This window comes from Trichosurus vulpecula, chromosome 5 (assembly GCF_011100635.1).
Source record: "Trichosurus vulpecula isolate mTriVul1 chromosome 5, mTriVul1.pri, whole genome shotgun sequence".
In the NCBI taxonomy this organism is placed as follows: Eukaryota; Metazoa; Chordata; class Mammalia; order Diprotodontia; family Phalangeridae; genus Trichosurus; species Trichosurus vulpecula.
The window spans coordinates 249,899,441-249,917,158 of record NC_050577.1 but is presented as its reverse complement, the minus strand read 5'-3'; the positions used below and the strand labels follow the sequence as shown (position 1 = coordinate 249,917,158).

The following is a 17,718-nucleotide window of genomic DNA, read 5'->3' as shown; positions in this document are numbered from 1 at the left end:
GATAAGTATTTGAGGAAGTATAAATCAGTAGCTAGATTAGGTTAGGAACCCAGTAATTCTTGGGAAAGTCTAAACGCAAGGGGGTTGAGAAAGAAGCAGGAAGTGAAGGTCCAGAGGAAAGATCTCAAGCTAGTGTGGTGTGCATGGGATCAGGAGGACTGCCATTAAAAGGCTGACTTTGTTTCATGCAAGTCATCTCTTGGGCAAAGCCAGAATCTGAGCTCAGGTTTGTTGATTCCAAATCCCAGTGGGCTTTCTACTGCTCCAAGATTCTTGTCCTTCCAAGTTCAGAAACTGTAAATTGTAAATTCTGAGGCTTTCTTTGTCTTTTTGCTTTATAAATGGTGGTTATTGGTATTTCTGTATCACTGTAGCTGGCATGTGTACTGGCCACTTGGCCATGTCTGGCTCTGGATTCTCTGTAATACTGTATCTTTTTGTCTAGACTTGTGATTTCTATCATGTTGGTTAGTTGGTTGTTGTCTGTTCTTGAAGAGGACCAAAATGACAACACTATGTTGGAGTCAAGGTATAGTGTGTCCAGTTGTGGCTGATCACACCAATCCAATCTTGGAAGGCTTTACCACAGATCGGGCACAAACAGACCACATGAACTTACATCTGGAACTCGAAAGGTTGAACTCCCTCCACAAATGTAAATTGGCCACTTGTCATTAATTCGTAGTCTTAGACATTTGTCTGGGACAACAAGAGGTAAAGTAATCTGCCCAGTAACCAGGATGGTAATAATCATTAACCATTATACAGTGCTGAAGCACTTTACAAATATCTCATTTGATCCTTACAACAACCCTGGGATAAGGAAACTGAGACTGAGAGAGGTCAAACAACAAAGCCCAAGGTCACCCAGCTAGTAAGTGTCTTGGGTCAAATATGAACTCAGGTTTTCTTGAGTCCAGGCCCTGGACTCTATCCACTGTGTCACCTAGCTACCTCTTATCATAGGATTAGGCAGGATCAGAATTAGCACCAAGTTTTCTCTTTCACTGCTTTCGCATTTGCACTCAGTGCCTCAGCCTCTGATGTACAGAATGATGCCAGAGAGTTCATGGATCTGTACATGCCACTGAAATGCTCCGTGAGCAACAGGATCATTGGGGCCAAGGACCACGCATCCATCCAGATGAACGCGGCCGAGGTTGACAATGTTACAGGCAGATGCAATGGCCAGTTTAAAACCTATGCAATGTGGAGCAATTCGTAGAATGGGGGATTCTGATGACTCCATTCTCTGACTGGCAAAAAACGATGCTATTGTTTCAAAGAACTTCTAATTGAAGAAATCTTGTGGAAAATGTCTTAATAAATCAGAAAAAAAATTAGCACCAAAATCACCCAGCAAATATGTGTAAGAAAGAAGAATCGAATCCAGGTTTTCCTGACTTCAAGGTTCCCTTGCTCTCCACCATTCCACGTGACCTCTCAACCAGATTTGGAGAAAGAGGACTTGAGATCAGATTCCACCTGTCACTACCTGTGTGACCACTTAAGCAAATCACTTACCTAACTCTCCAGACCTCAGTCTTCTCACCTGTAAAATGAAGGGATTAGATTGGATGGATACTAGGATCACTTCTAGCTTTAAATCTGTGAGCTAGCTTCCAATAAAAACTATAAAAGCCAGTGAAGTGGATCTAAGTATTAGGAAGTCTACACAATTCTCCAACCTTTCAGAAATCTGATAAGTTGAAGAAAAAAAAGTTACATGTATTGGGTGGCATGAAACTTCTCTCTCCTGAGGCTTTCTTTGTCTGCTTGGTCAGGCCTACTCCTCTCTTGCTTTGCCAAAACATGTGAAAGTCCTTCCCTCTCAGAAATATTTACCTTGAACCTCAGCAAGTGTCAATAATAACCTGAAACTAAAGTCTCTAGGATACCTGATGGTGTTGAATTTTCATTCCCCAGCAATACAATGAGAACTTCAGGTTACTTACAGGAATGAATTGAGCTGCTCTATAGTGACTTTCACTTTCTGCTGACTGGCCAAAAGTGGCTATTTTTATTATCAGAGTTTGGCGCAAGGATTGCTTTAAATTAAAAGCAGAAAAAGAAAAAAAAAACCCAGCTGGAGTGTACATACACTTCTGAGGGTGAATGAATCATTCCCACTCACAGTAGGACATAATTTATTATAATTAATAAAGTGGTGAGCTGCCTAAATAGAAAGCTGATTAGCAGATGCTATTTTTGTAGTTCTGACATAGCTTATGAGCCTTGGCTCATTTTTGGTTGATGGTTCAGAGCCCCTACTAAGATGACACTTGACTTTTCTCTGCCATAGCCCTAGGGATTCAATTCAATGTGTAATGTACTATGTTAGTGTTGGGGATGCAAAGATGAAAACAAGACAGAGATTCTACACTCAAGGAGAGTGCAACCTTGTTTGGGGATGAGAGCTGTACACAAACAGTTATGATAGAAGCTATGATATGATAAACACAGAATAATGTTACAGGCCCAAAGTTGTAAGGTGGGCAGGGGGAATGGGGCCCACACAAAACAATCAGGGCACCAAAATTGTTTGTTGAGGCGTAGCTAAGTGCTGCAGTGGATAGAGTGCTGGGCCTGGAATCAGGAAGACTCATCTTCTAGAGTTCAAATCCAGCCTCAGACACTTACTAGCTGTGTGACCTTGGATAAGTCACTTAACCCTGTTTGCCTCAGTTTCCTCATCTGTAAAATGAGCTGGAGAAGGAAATGGCAAATCACCCCAGGATCTTTGTCAAGAAAATCCCAAGTGAAATGACTGAACAACAGTAAAACCAAAATTTAGAATTTACTAAAAACTCTTATAGGCATTAGAAGTGCTTGGAGTCAGAAAGATTTGAGTTCAAATGCAGTCTCAGACAAGTCCTAGCTGTGTGACCCTGAGCAAGTCACTTAACCTCTGTCTGCCTCTTCAACTGTAAAATGGGGATAATAACAGCATCTACCTCACAGTCAGTCAATAAACATTTATTGAGCGCCTACTACATGCCAGGCATTGTGCTAAGCACTGGGAATACAAAAAGAGGAAAAAGACAGTCCATGCTCTCAAGGACATCAAAATCTAATGGAGGAGACAGCAACAAACAAATATGTCTAAATAAGTTATATATAGGAGAAATAGAAAATAATTAAGAAGGGAATTAAGAAGGGTTGGGCAAGGCTTCCTGTAAAATATGGGATTTTAGTTGGGATTTACAGAAAGCTAAGGAGGCCAGTAGGGAGAATAAGGACAGAGAGCATTGCAAGCATGTGACACAGACCTAGAAAGTGCCTAGAGCCAAGAGATGGAATGTTTTGTTTATGGAACAGCAAGGAGACCAGTGTCATTGGATCGCAGAGTATGTGGCAGTGAGTTAGGGTATAAAAGGATCAAAAAGGTAGGAGGGGGCCAGGTTATGAAGGTCATTGAAAACCAGACAGAAGATTTTGTATTTGATCCTGGAGCTGACCAGAAACCATTGGAGTTTCTTCAGTGCTATAGTGACATAGTCAGACCTGTGCTTTAGGAAAATTGCGTTAGTGGCTGAATGGAGCCTCTCTGCAATAGAGAGAGACTTGAGGCTGGAAGACCCAACAGTAGCTCTTGCAAGAATCAAGACTTGAAGTGATGAGAGCCTGAACTAAAGTGGTAGCAGCGTCAGGGGAGAAAGGGTGGGGTGCATATTTGAGAGACGTTACAAAGATAAGACCAGCAGGCCTTGGCAATAGCTGGGATACAGTGGGTGAGAGATAGTGAGGAATCCAGAATGACTTCTAGGTTGCAAGCCTGAGGGACTGGGAGGATGGTGCTGTCTTCACAGTAATTGGGAAGGTGGGGTTCGGGAGGGTTTAGGGAGAAAGATTTTGGTTTTGGAAATGTTGTTTAAGTTGTCTATTTTACATCTGATTCAATGTGTTGGAAAAGCAGCTGGAGGTAAGAGATTGGAAGACAGCAGAGAGGTTAGGACAGGATAAGTAGAATTTGAGAATCATCAGAATAGGTATGGCAATTATATCCTTGGTTGCTGATGAGCTCACCAAGTCAAGCAGTATAGAGGGAGAAGAGAAGAGGACCCACGACAGAGCCCTAAAGGACACCTAGGGGTTAAAGGGTTAGAGATTGAGATCTGGAAGAGGATCTGGCAAAAGAGACAGAGGAGAGATCAGATGGGTAGGAAGGGAACCAGGAGAAAGTGGTCTCCCAAAAACCTAAAGAGAAAAGAGTATCAAGGAGAGAGTGAACAACAGTGTCAGAGGCTGCTGAAAGGTCAAGGAGAATGAAGATTGAAAAAAGGTCACTGGATTTGGCAGCTAAGAGATCTTTGGTAACTTGGAAGAGAGCAGTTTTATGATGAGGTCATAGTGTTGCGAGCATCAAATAAGATACTGCTTAATAAATGTTTCTCTCCCTTCCTTTTGTGTAGATAGATAAAGTATTTAAGTTTTTGCTATATGCTAAGCCAAGGGATATAAAAACAAGCAAACAAAATATCTCTATCCTCAAGTTTAAAGGGAGTGGGGAGAAGAATCAACCTGCAAGCAAGGAGCTGGAAAAGTACGGAGAATGAGCAGCATAAAAAGAATTGAGCTTACTAGTCACTGCCAAGACTTAACTTGAGTCATAAGCTTTTAGTTGTTCAGTCATGTCCAACTCTTCTTTTTTGGTAAAGATACTGCAGTAGTTTGCCATTTCCTTCTCTAGCTCATTTTACAGATGAGGAAACTGAGACAAAGTTAAGTGACTTGTCCAGGGTCACACAGCTAGTGAGTGTTTGAGGTTGAATTTAAACTCAGGAAGATGAATCTTCCTGACTTCAGGCTTGGCACTCTGTTCAGTGTACCACCTAGCTGCCCAAAATAGTGAGCTGCCATATGGAAAACTTCCTCCCCAGTAGCTCTTCCTTAAGTGGGTTCCTTCTAGACTGGCCCTATCCCACAATGCTCCTTTTCTCCACACTTGCTGCTGCTGGCCTCCCCAGAATAAGTCCTGGGATCTCACCTATATGGCCAGGGGTTTCTGATGGTCCTATGTCTAACCCCTTCCTTGTTTCCCAGGGTCTCCTCCCTCCCCGCAGTGAATTTGTGATTAAAAGTTAACCTACTGGTGCATTTCATGGTGCTAGCCCCAGTTTTTTTTTTTGAAGAGACTTGCCCCAGGCACCAAATTATTAGATATTGCTCTGAGAGCTGACTAGAAGGCTGAGGTAAGTGAGTGAGGTGAGCAGGCCTGAGTAAGAACTGATTCAGTGCAAACAACATATTCAATCTGATAACATATCTTGTAACTTAAAGAAACTCTATGAATTGTTCTCTTCACTCTCCAACTCTTGCTTGGTAGGGACTAGAGTATATTCACCTGTTTAAGAGAAGATTTAATAAAATATTTGATGAGAAAGGAAGCTTGGAAGAATAAATGAAGATTTGTAGCTACTAGTAAGAAACAAAGAAAATCTGAGCTTTAGCAGGAAGGGGGTTACCTGGAAATATATTATACCCTGAGGGTCTTCCCCTCCCAGTATTTTTTTTTTAATTAAATGGGCCATCCCTTGACTCACTTCCTAAAGAGATTTATTCACTGAATGCACCTTGCCTCACTGGAAGTGCAAACTTGAAAAGACCTTATTTAAAAAGGCCAAGGTCTCTCCCTGCATCCTGGGCCATCTTCAGTCATCCTGATATACATTTGGCCACTGGACCCAGATAGCTCTGGAGGAGAAAGTGAGTCTGGTGACTTTGCACAGCTCTCTCTCACTCAAATCAAATTCATTTGCAAGTCATGTCATCATTTCCCTGATGTCATGGTCTTCTTCTAGAATGAAGGACAAACCACAATTATGACTTAAAAACATAGTGTCCATTTGCATTAAAGAGGGGTTGTCCCAGGCTTATGATGTGGTTAGCAAAGTGCCTACCACATAATAGACACATAATGGGTTTATTTTATATACTGCTGTTTAAAGATATAAATTATTTCAATGTCCTCTTTGTCTATGTTTATTCCCTCAATTTCTTTTCATATTATTACTATAGCTAGTGTTTCTGGAACAATATCAAATAATCATGGTGACAGTGGGCATTCTTGCTTTATCCTTTATCTTAGTGGAAAAGCCTCTAGTGTTTTACCATTACATATAATGTTAATTCTTGGTTTTGTAGAGATACCATCTCTTCTATTAGGAAGCAGTTAATTTATTCCTATGCTTTTTTAATGTTTTTCTTTTAACAAAGAAATGCTATATTTTGTAAAAAAAACAAACAAAACTTTCGTACATCTATTGATAGTCATATACTTTTTATTTTTAAAATATTGATGTGGTCTCTACCTCATCCCATCAGATTTATAGAGAAGATAAAATAAGAAAATGTCAAACGCTGGAAGGACTCCAGGAAAACAGGCACACTAAATGCATAATTGGTGTAGCTGCAAATTATTAGATTGTCTATTTACCTATTTTTTAAAAATACCCAGCTAATTTGATCACTTCAATAGATTTTTTGCTTTCATTTTTGTCCCATCTTTGATTTTGAGAATTTCTACCTTTGAATTTAGTTGAGATTTTAAATTTTGTTGTTTTTTAAATTTTTAAAATTCCATTCTTACTGATCTGTTCTTTCTCTCTTTTGTTTATGAAAATGTTTAGAGATGTACATGTTCCCCTAAATGCTGCTTTGGCTGTATCCCAAATGTTTTAGTATGTTGTCTTGTTGTTGTTTTTTTTAAATAAAATTATCTTTGTTTCTATAATGATTCTATTATTTCTCCTTAACCCCAATGATTTCTTTAAGATTAAATTATTTAGATTCCATTTAAGCTTAAGTCCAGTCTTTAAATGTACCTTGTTGATTATACTTTTTATTGCATTATTGTCATTAAAGAACATGTCTAATGGTTCTATTTTTTTTGACTCGCTTATGAGGTTTTTATACCTTTGAACATGGTCAATTTTTGTAAAGATGCTATATGTTCCTGAGAATATGTATGTTCCTTTCTATTGCCATTCAGTAGTCAGCAAAGATTTATCATATCTAACTGATCCAAATTGTTTTCAGGTCCTTGACCTTTTTCTTATATAACTTTTTATTGGATTTTTCTAACTCTTAAAGGGGGAATAGGTTAAGGTCCCCACTTATTTAAGTTTTGCTACTTCTTATTATTCAACTAACTTTTCCTTAAAATAGCATAAATGCTATGGTATTTGATGAACATATTATAAACATTTATATTATTTCATTACCTATGGTGACTTGTGACTTCCCTGTGTTGTAGGCATAGTTCTAAAATCAGTACCCTCTTTGTTCAAGTTTGATGTTGATATGAAATGAGGCACTCACAAGTCACTAAACATTAAACAAAGGTAGAGATTTACTTTGCCCTAACACAGCAAGGGCAACAAGCATACAGTGGCACTTAGATTCTTTAGACACAGTCATTAGGATGTGGAGACTTGTGTAGTCTTGGATACCCACCAAGTATGAGAGGCCCTGATTACACAAGGTTGGGACCTTTTATGTCCCCAAACCATGGAGCTGCATCAAGGAATCTAGGGTCAATCAGCTTGTGTGGGAGAAGGAAGTTGTGTCAGGGTCAGAGAAGTTGCTTTAGGAATCCTGGTCCTCCCACATGTTGAGCCTCTTTGAACCTTGTTTATTTTACTATTGCCTTGCCTGAAATTATGAAATTACTACTCCTGATTTTTTGAATTTATGCGAAACATAAGTTCTGCTCCAACCTATCATTTTAACTCTGTGTGAATCTTTGTTCCAAGTGTGTTTCTCACAAACAACATATTGGTTCCTATTTTCTAATTCTTGCTACTACCCTCTTCTCGTTTCTGAGTTCGTTGTTGATTAAGCATCATTCTCCACCATCAACTCATATGTGTTCATCTTTCCCTCCTGCTCCCATTCTCCCATTCACCCCTTCCATTTTAAAAGAAGAAGGGGATGAAGAAAGAGAAGGAATGTGATCAACATTGTTGATCTGTAATTGAAATACGCTCTTCCTATTCCTCTGTTTCTCTACCCCAATCTCTGATTTCATCAACTCTTCTTGCTGTGTTTTGTTATTATTCTCTCCTTAGCTTTATTTTCCTTCTTTCCTTGTTTCTGCCTATTTCCCTGTTGAATTTAATTATTTCAACATGAAATTGTGTGTATATGTATTCAACTCTCCTTTATCAAGTTCAAGATGAGAGTGAAACCATGAGAAGCTTGCTCCTCCACACCTTCCACCACTTTTCTCTACATTTTTTCTCCCATTTATGTGGAATAGTAATTTCTTCCTTCTTCCTCATTTCTTTTCCAGGTCACTTTCTTTTCTCTCCCTTTCCTTTCCTCTCTAAAAACCAACAAAGCCACACCCAAGATCTGTGCTTGCCTTTCTTTACTCCCTTTATGCTCCTTCAAAATAGCAGGATTCTGAAGGGATATCTCGTCACTTATTAGAATGGAAGCATTTGTACATCATTTTGCCCCCTCCAACTGCTCAAATGTATTTACTTTTCAAGGTTTCCCTGGTCTCCACTGTTTGTATTTTAGTTTTTAGTTGTGTTTTTTTCAGGGTCAGTTATTCTTGCTTGTTTTTCTTTATCTTTTGCCTTTTGGGATCCAGCATTTCAAGATTTTCTCTCTTTTTCATAGTTTCTTCTAAATCTTGTGTTATCCTCATTGTCAGTCAAGCCCCTACTATGTCCCAGGCAGTATGCTAGGTATAAGGGACAGTATACACGCACACACACAATATTCTATACGTACATATGTACGTATGCAACATCCATGTATATTACATAAAAATTCTATATATACATATAAATACAATATATATTCTATACATGTTTATATATAATATACATATACACACATACTATATACAAATTATATGTGCACACATGTATATAAACGTACAGTTTATATATGCATATGCACATAGATCATCTAATATATGCATGCACATATATACTATATATAATCCTATATACACACAATATATTCTATATACATAAAACACTATATATAATATGTAATATACACATGCATCTATGCACATATATATATGCCCCCCCCTCCACAGAATTAAAAAAATCACTACTTTCAAGAAGCTGCCATTGCTTGGTACTTGAACTCTTTCTTTATGACTCTTTGCTATATTGCTTTCTTGGACTTGTGAGAAATGAATTTTGACTATGACATTCTAGTATGTTTTCAGTCTGTGGTTTCTTTCAGGAAGTGATTGGTAGATCCTTTATTTTCAGTTGCACTCTCTGGATCTGAGAATTTTAAAAAATGATTTCTTGAAATAGTGTTCGGGTTTTTTATTTGATTATGATTTTCAAGGAGTCTGTTTTCCATGCCATTTTTTTTGATAGTCGTTCCTTACATTTTCTTCTATTAGACTTTTTTTAAAAACTTTGTTTCTTGGTGTTTCATGGAGTCATTGAGTTCTGTTTTCTTCATTTTTATTTTTTAAGGGAGTCCACTACTTGAGTAAGGTTTCTATGATTTCTTCCAATGTATTTATTTCTCCTTTCCATTTTTCCTCCTATAGTATAACTCATTCACTATACTTTGCATCATTTCTTCCAGCCACTCTTGTGATTCTTGTGTGGAAGCCATTTTTACTCATCTGAAGCTCTGCTTATTATTGTGAAATCATTTCATTCTTCAGGGTTTATCTCTTGAGTTTCTTAACTCCTAGCATTTCTTCATTGAATTTGGTATTTTCTTATATTCACTCATTTTCAGTCTCAGTTGTTTTCTTGCTGTCTCCTCTGTTAGACTGTAAGCTCCTTGAGGGTAGGGACTGTCTTTTTCCTCTTTTTGTATCCCTAGTGCTTAGCACAGTGCCTGGCACATAGTAGTAGATACTCAATAAATGTATATTGACTGACTGTGAGGTCAGTCCTCATTTTATTATCCCCACTTTACAATTGAGGAAACTGAGGCATATTAATGTTAAGTAAATTGCTCAAGGTCACACAGCTAGTAAGTGTATGAAACTGGATTTCTTTTTTTTCCTTTTTCTTTTTTTTTTTTTGAGACTGGATTTCAACTCAGGTCTTCTTTCCTCTGGGCCTAGCAGTCTATGCAATGTGTCACCTAGATGATAGAGGAGGTAGATTTTGAAGGAAGGTAAAAATTTCAAGAGGCATGCAAAGAAACTATTCTAGGCTCAGAGACATTGTCCATTCAATGACACAAACTGTGGGAAAGGGCAGGATGAGAGCAGAGAATAATAAGTATTTTGGTTTTGCTAGAATATAGAGGACATGAAGAGGAGAGAACAGTAGTAGATGATAAAGTAGGTGGGAGCCAGTTGAAACAGTGCTTTAAACGCCAGGCCCAGGAGTTCATAATCTAACAATCCAATTCGATCAACAAGTAATTCGTTACTTTATTTAGCAAGCAGTGGGTCACTGAGTAGCAGAATAAAATGTCAGACCTTTTAGGAAGATTGTCCTGGTAATGAGAAGATAGGATTGGAAAGGAAGGGAATTGTAGATAGGGGACATTGTTGGGAGGTTATTACAATAATATAGGGAAGAAGAAATGAAGCCCTGATCTAGGATAATAGCAGTGGAAGTGGCAAGCTGTTTTTTGTTTTTGTTTTTTTTTTGTCTCAGTGGTGGTATGTTATCCCTAGTGGGACGGTATGGCGGAAGATCACTAGTTGTAGTCACAGAACCTGGGTTTAAAAGTTGCCTGTGATGTTTACTTTGTGTAGGCAAATCACTTGTAAATCTGTACCTTATTTTTCTCATCTGTAAAATGAGGGGGTTGAACTACATGGCCTTTCATGTATGTTCTAGTTCGGTATCTATCTACAATCTAGGCAGCTTGGCAATGTAGTGGATAAAAGACTGAGCCTGGAGTAGGGAAGACCTGAATTAAAACCTGGCCTTGTCATTTTGTCAAGTCATTTGACTCTCTCAGCCTCAATTTTCTCAACTGTAAAATGGACGTAATAATAGTACCTACTTCTTAGGGCTGTGGTGAGAATAAAATGAGCTGACATAGGTAAAGCACATTGCAAAACTTGAAGTATTACATAAATGTTGTTGTTCAGTCATTTCAGTGTGTTCAGCTCTTTATGATGCTACTTGAAGCTTTCTTGGCAAAAATACTGGAGTGGTTTGCCACTTTTTTTTTTCAATTTCATTTTACAGATGAGGAAACTGAGGCAAACAGGATTAAGAGATTTGCCCAAGGTTGCTTAGCTAGAAAGTGTCTGAGGTCACATCTGAACTCAGGTCTTCCTGATTCCAGGCCCAGAGCTCTATCCACTGTGCCACCTAGCTGCTCCTTTATATAAACGCTAGCTATTATTATCATTACTACTATTATTATTAATACTACTATTATTAATTTTATTAGCCTATTATTTAATGTGAGACATATTGTCAAGACAGGATTGACAGGACTTTGAAAATGGTTGGATTGGATGGAAGATATATTGTGGAGATACCCCTTCATAGCATGGAACAAAGGCTCAAAGGTGTCTGAATTTGTGAACCTGGGTGACTAAGAGTACCATTTAAAAAACAGGAAAGTTGGGAATAGGGTAAGATGATGGTGGATCAGTTTTGATGAGTTTGTGGTAATTGCAGGACATCCTTCCTGATGGAACTGTCCAGTCTGGGACCTTGGACTGAAGCTTTCCGCTCTCAGAGCCATCACCTGTAATTGACAGTTGTAATACATTCCTTCTTTATTGGTCTCTTTGCTTCTAGTCTTTCCCCTTTCCAATCCATCTTTTCCAAATGAGATCAAATAAGATATTTGTAAAGCACTTAACATATACTTGGCACATAGCAGGTGCTTAATTAATGCTTATGCTTAATAAATGCTTATTCCTTTCCTTTCCCATAGCTGTCAAAGTAATCTCCCTAAGGTTTAAAGACTTAGCAGGACAGAGAATTGTGAGGGATGCTGAGAGCTTTATTTCTGGGACAAGGATTACGCTACAGACTTTACTAAATTTTGCCTGTAATAAGTAGATCAGTTATTTTCATAAAGTATTGATCCTTTTCTTTCCAAGGATTCTGCTCACCCTGCAGAGACAGTACAATGTCCTATTTTAAGATACTTTTAAGATTGACTGAATCTAGAAAAAAAAATGGTTGCAGTCATTTGATCTTGCCATTTTAACTACTTTAAAACATGATACTGTGAAGTTTGTCATTATCTATAGAAAATTTCTCCATCTAGTATGCATATAGGTACTGCAACATGAGAAATGGCTAAAATAAATACTTCAGTTGGTGATTAATTTTTTAAAAAAAATTACATAGAGCTTTCTATTTTTAAAAGTATATAATAAATTCAATATGTAACTTTCAAAGCTGTCCTGTGTATCTGTAGTTCCTTATGGCTGGTGATTGATTTTATTTCAAATTTTTCTCTAGCCTTAAGCTTTTGGGATCTATAGATATTCATATTTCATTTCTCTGAATGTATAATATCCAGTCTAGAGTAAACTGCAGATTGAAATGTCACTTATAGTCTTGAATACCATTGTATTATAAACAGTTTGCAAACATATTTTATCAGCAAAGAACAGACACACTGAAATTTAAATGACAAAGATGAAAAATTCCAAAGTTTAATCCAACATTAAATTTTCTTTTTATAGCTTTATTGTATGCTCAGATGAAACTGAATTAGAAATATCAGGGACTGAAAAAGGGCGGAGAAATGAAACTATTTTTGGACTTTAAATCATTCCTCCTAAGAAAAAAATTCAAAGTATTAGATACCGCAAGAATTTAATCACAAGCATTTAGTAAACACCTGTTCTAGATTCTGGAGATTCTGGAGAAATAAGCATAAAAATGAAACAGTCCCTTCCTCTCAGGGAGCTTACACTCTGGAGAGCCCAAGGGGAGGGAAGGATACAACATATACACAGATGAGTAAATACAAAGTATAGTAGGTAAAGTAAATACAAATAAACTTCCTAGGGAACAGAGAGAATACTGATTAGGCATATTGGGAAAGGTCCTGATAAACTGATTTTCTAACATCTCAAGTGAAGTTCAAAGAAATGTTTACACTTTGTTACCCTTTATGAGGAATAAAGAAATCCTTCATTTAATCATGATGAAATCCGAAGGTGTCTAACCTTTGGCTGGTTGAAGAACTACATGTCTGATAGCCCTTTAAAAGCCATATATAGTCACTATGGAATGTTGTTGTTGTTCATCCCTCCTTCTTCAGGAGGACCAATGACATCATGGGTGATGTCTTGACTTGTGTGTGAAAGGCAGATAGGAAGGAGAAAGTTCTGAGGACAGTGACCTCTGTGAATTGAAAGATCTTGCTGTTGGAAATTAAGCTGCAGAAAGAAATATCCCCAGAGAGCTCATCTGAGTGACTCTGCCAGAAGAGATGCTTCACCTAAGATGGGTAGCATGATGACCTAATGAAAATAGAAAGGACAAGCAAAAACAGAGATAGAAAACTATAAATCAATTTCCTTAATGAATATCGATGCACAAATTTTAAATAAAATACTAGCAAAAAGACTACAGCACACAAATATTATATTATATGCACAAAGATCATATGCTATGAGCAGGTGGGATTTATACCAGAATACAAGGCTGGTTCAATATTAGGAAAACTATCAGCATGATTGGGCAGCTAGTTGGCACAGTAGATAGAGTGTCAGGCCTGAAGCCAAGGAAGAATCATCTTTCTGAGTTCAAATCCGGCCTCAGACACTTACTGGCTGTGCGACCCTGGGCAAGTCACTTAACCCTGTTTGCCTCAGCTTCCTTATCTGTAAAATGAGATGAAGAAGGAAATGGCAACCACTCCAGTATCTTTGCTAAGAAAACCCCAAATAGTGTCACTAAGAGTTGGACAGGACTGAAAAACGATGAAACAACAGCAATCAACACAATTGACTATATCAATAAAAATAACAACAAAAGCATAGGATTATATCAATAGATGCAGAAAAGCCTTTGACAAAATACAACACCTATTTCTATTAAAATCACTAGAAAGCATAGGAATCAATGGAGCCTTTCTTAAAATGATAAGTAGTATTTATCTAAAACTAAGAGCAAGTGTTATCTGTAATGGAGATAAACCTGAAGTCTCCCCAATAGGATCATGAGTGAAGCAAGGATGTCTATTATCCCCACTGTTATTCAATATTGGACAAGAAATGGTAGCTCTAGCAATAAGACAAGAAAAATAAATTGAAGGAATTAAAACAGGCAATGGGACAACAAAACTATCACTTTTTGCAGATGATATGATAGTAAACTTAGAGAACCCTAGAAAATCAACTAAAAATCTAGTTGAAACAATTAACAACTTCAGGAAAGTTGCAGTATACAACATAAACCCACATATACTACCAACAAAACCCAGCAGGAAGAGACAGAAAGAGAAATTCCATTTAAAATAATTGTAGACAATATAAAATACTTGGGAATCTGCCTGCCAAGACAAATGCAGGAACTATGTGAACACAATTACAAAACACTTTTTCCACAAATAAAGTCAGATCTAAACAATTAGAGAAATATTAATTGCTCATGGGAAGGCTGAGCTAATATAATAAAAATGTCATTTCTACCCAGGTTAATTTACTTATTCAGTGCCATACCAATCAAACTACCAAAGAATTATTTTATAGAGCTAGAAAAAATAGTAACAAAATTCATATGGAACAACAAAAGGTCAGTGAAAGAAATGTGAAGGAAGATGGAGTTTCAGATTTCAAACTATATTACGAAATGGTAATCATCAAAACAATCTGGTAGTGGCTAAGAAATCGAATGATCAGTGGAACAGATTAAGTACACAATAAACAATAGTAAAAGACCATAGTAATTTACTGTTTGATAAACCCAAAGATCCAAGCTTTGGGGACAAGAACTCAACATTTGACAAAAATTGCTGGGAAAACCAGAAAGCAGTTTGGCAGAAACTAGATATGGACCAGCATCTCACACTGTATACTAAGATATGGTCAAAATGGATAAATGATTTAGACATTAAGGATGGTATCATAAATAAATTAGGGGAGCATGGGAAAACGTACCTGTCAAACCAAACAAGAGATAGAGAGGATCCACAGAATGTAAAATAAATAATTTGCATTACATGAAATAAAAAAGATTTGGCACAAACAAAACTAACGCAGCCAAAATTAGAAGGAAAACATGGAACATTTTGCAGCATTTCTTTGATAAAGGCCTCATTTCTCGAATACGTAAGGAACTGAGCCAAATTTATAAAAATAAGAGCTATTTCCCAGTTGATAAATGGTCAAAGGATATGAACAAGCAGTTTTCAGAATAAGAAATCAAGGCTATCAATAGTCACATAAAAAAATGCTCTAAATCACTATTGATCAGAGAAATGCAAATTAATATAACTCTAAGACACCACCTCACACCTAGCAGATTAGCTAACAGAACAGAAAAGTAAAAAGGCAGATGCTGGAAGGCTGGAAGGGATGTGGAAAATTTGGGACAGTAATTCACTGATGGTAGATTTGTGAACTAGTTCAATCATTCTGGAGAACAATTTGGAATTATCCCCAAAGGCTATAGTGCCTGCATGGAGGGTAACCCCTGGACTGAGGTAACTTGCTGGTACACTCTGTGTTACCTAGAGTAGATCCCAATATAGTCCTCAAGATACAAGTCCACACAAAGAATTTGAAATTGAGGAGCATCAATTAGGAAATGGCTGACCAAGCTGTGGTATATGAATGTAACAGAATACTAATGTGCTATAAGAAATGACAAGCAGGATGATTTCAGGAAAAAGCTGGAAAGACTTACATGAACTGATGCTGAGTGAAACGAGCAGAACCAGGAGAACATTGTACACAGTAACAGCAATATTGTAAGGATAAGCTTTTTAAAAACCTAGACTTTTGTGAAAGACTTAGCTACTCTGATCAGACAATGTTCCAAGACAATTCCAAAGAACCCATTATGAAAAAAGCTACCTACCTCCAGAGAGAAAAGTGATGAACTCTGAATGCAGAGTGAAGCACACTTTTCCTTTGCTTTCTTCATTTTTATTGCTTTATTTTGTGTTTTCTTTTGCAACTTGGCTAATATGGAAATATGTTTTACATAACCTCACATGTATAACTGAAATCAAATTGCTTGCCTTCTCAAGGAGGAGACAGGAATGGGAGGGGGAGAATTTAGAACTCAAAATTTTTAAAAATGATTGTTAAAATTATTTTTACACGTAATTGGGAAATATTTAATGAAATAAATAAAAATGATTTTTAAAAAGGAGAGAATTGAAAGGACATTGTAGTCCTGCAGTGCTGGACCAAATATTTGGACCAATAACCTTGGTCATGTGTTCCCAAAGTGAGCATCTCTTCACTAGTATACACATTGTACCTGCTCATTCTTCCTATTGACTTTGTGTTTACCTGTGGGAGAGAGTAGCCCAGATCTATTGGGGTAGAAAGAGATGTTTTATTACCATCATTCATGTGATGCCGTCTTAGTAAATGCCTTTGCTTTGAGCTAATTGTGTCTATGCCTTTGCTTTGAGCTAACTGTGTCTACTGGCTGACTATAAAGGGAAGTGCACTTGTGGGAGCTCATGAGCTATATAGTCTTAGGAGTACAGACCCATAGAATACCATAAACCTGAGGTAGTCATCACCTCCAGGAATCAAACCTTTGAGTGCAAGTTGGGGATTGGGGGGAAGTATAACCTTGGAGGTGGTACCATAAAAAGAACACCATGGAAGTTAAAGTGGCTAGAGTGAGGGGGAAGTAATGTGTAATGAGGTTTGAAAGATGGGCTGGATTCAGATTACGTAGGACTCTAAATGGCAAAACAAAGAAGTTATATCTTATCCTAGAGGCAAGGGAGAAACAAAAACTTCTTCAGCAGGGGAATGATATGACTGGACCTATTCTTTAGGAATATCTACTTGGCACCTGTGTGGAAGATGGCCTGGAGAGGGGAAGGATTGGAAGCAGAAGGTATATAGAGGATACATGAAGAAAGATGCTATCTTCATCCAGAGAAAGAATGATAAATAGAAGTATATAGAGAATGATTTTACATATGTATGTATGTGTGTATACCTATTTGTGTCTAATGGTAGCCATCTCTAGGGCAGGGTGGGGGGTAGGGAAGAAAAAAAAAGAAAAGTGCTAATAATTTTGTTGTATATTTGAAAGGAATAGCAAGTTGTGCATAGTAGATTTGCAGTTTCATGTGCAATCATCTTTTTTTATTGTACTATGTTGTGGAAATGTTTGTTTTATTTCATAAATTAAAAATAAAATAAATTTTTTAAAAAAGGAAGCAGAGAGGCCCATTAGGAACCTATTATAATAGTCTAGGTGAGAGGTAATAAGACTTCAAGCAGAGAGGTGGTCATGTGAGTGGAGATAAGAGGATGGCCCCAGAGATGCTATAAAGGCAGAACCTATAAGACTTGGCTTCTGATTGGATATAGAGCCAAGTGAGAGGATGAAACTGGGTGGATACGAAAGTGGAAAACTGGAACTATGGTGGTGTCACTGATAGAGATAAGGAAGTTATGAGGAAGGATAGATTTGGGGATAAAGATAATGAGTCCTGCGTCAGGGAAACATTCCTATTGCTTATACTTGTTAATATGATTTAAGGGCTAATAACCGTGTGTGTGTGTGTGTGTGTGTGTGTGTGTTAGAGGAAGGGCCTGTCTACATACTCCCCATTTTAAAGAATAGCTAGCCCAGC

At 37.4% G+C, this 17,718-nt stretch overlaps 1 pseudogene; it reads left to right on the top strand.

The window, feature by feature from the left end:
- Positions 1-515: 515 nt before the first annotated feature.
- Positions 516-1,295, top strand: LOC118851239 (annotated as a pseudogene).
- The last annotated feature ends 16,423 nt before the right edge of the window (positions 1,296-17,718 follow it).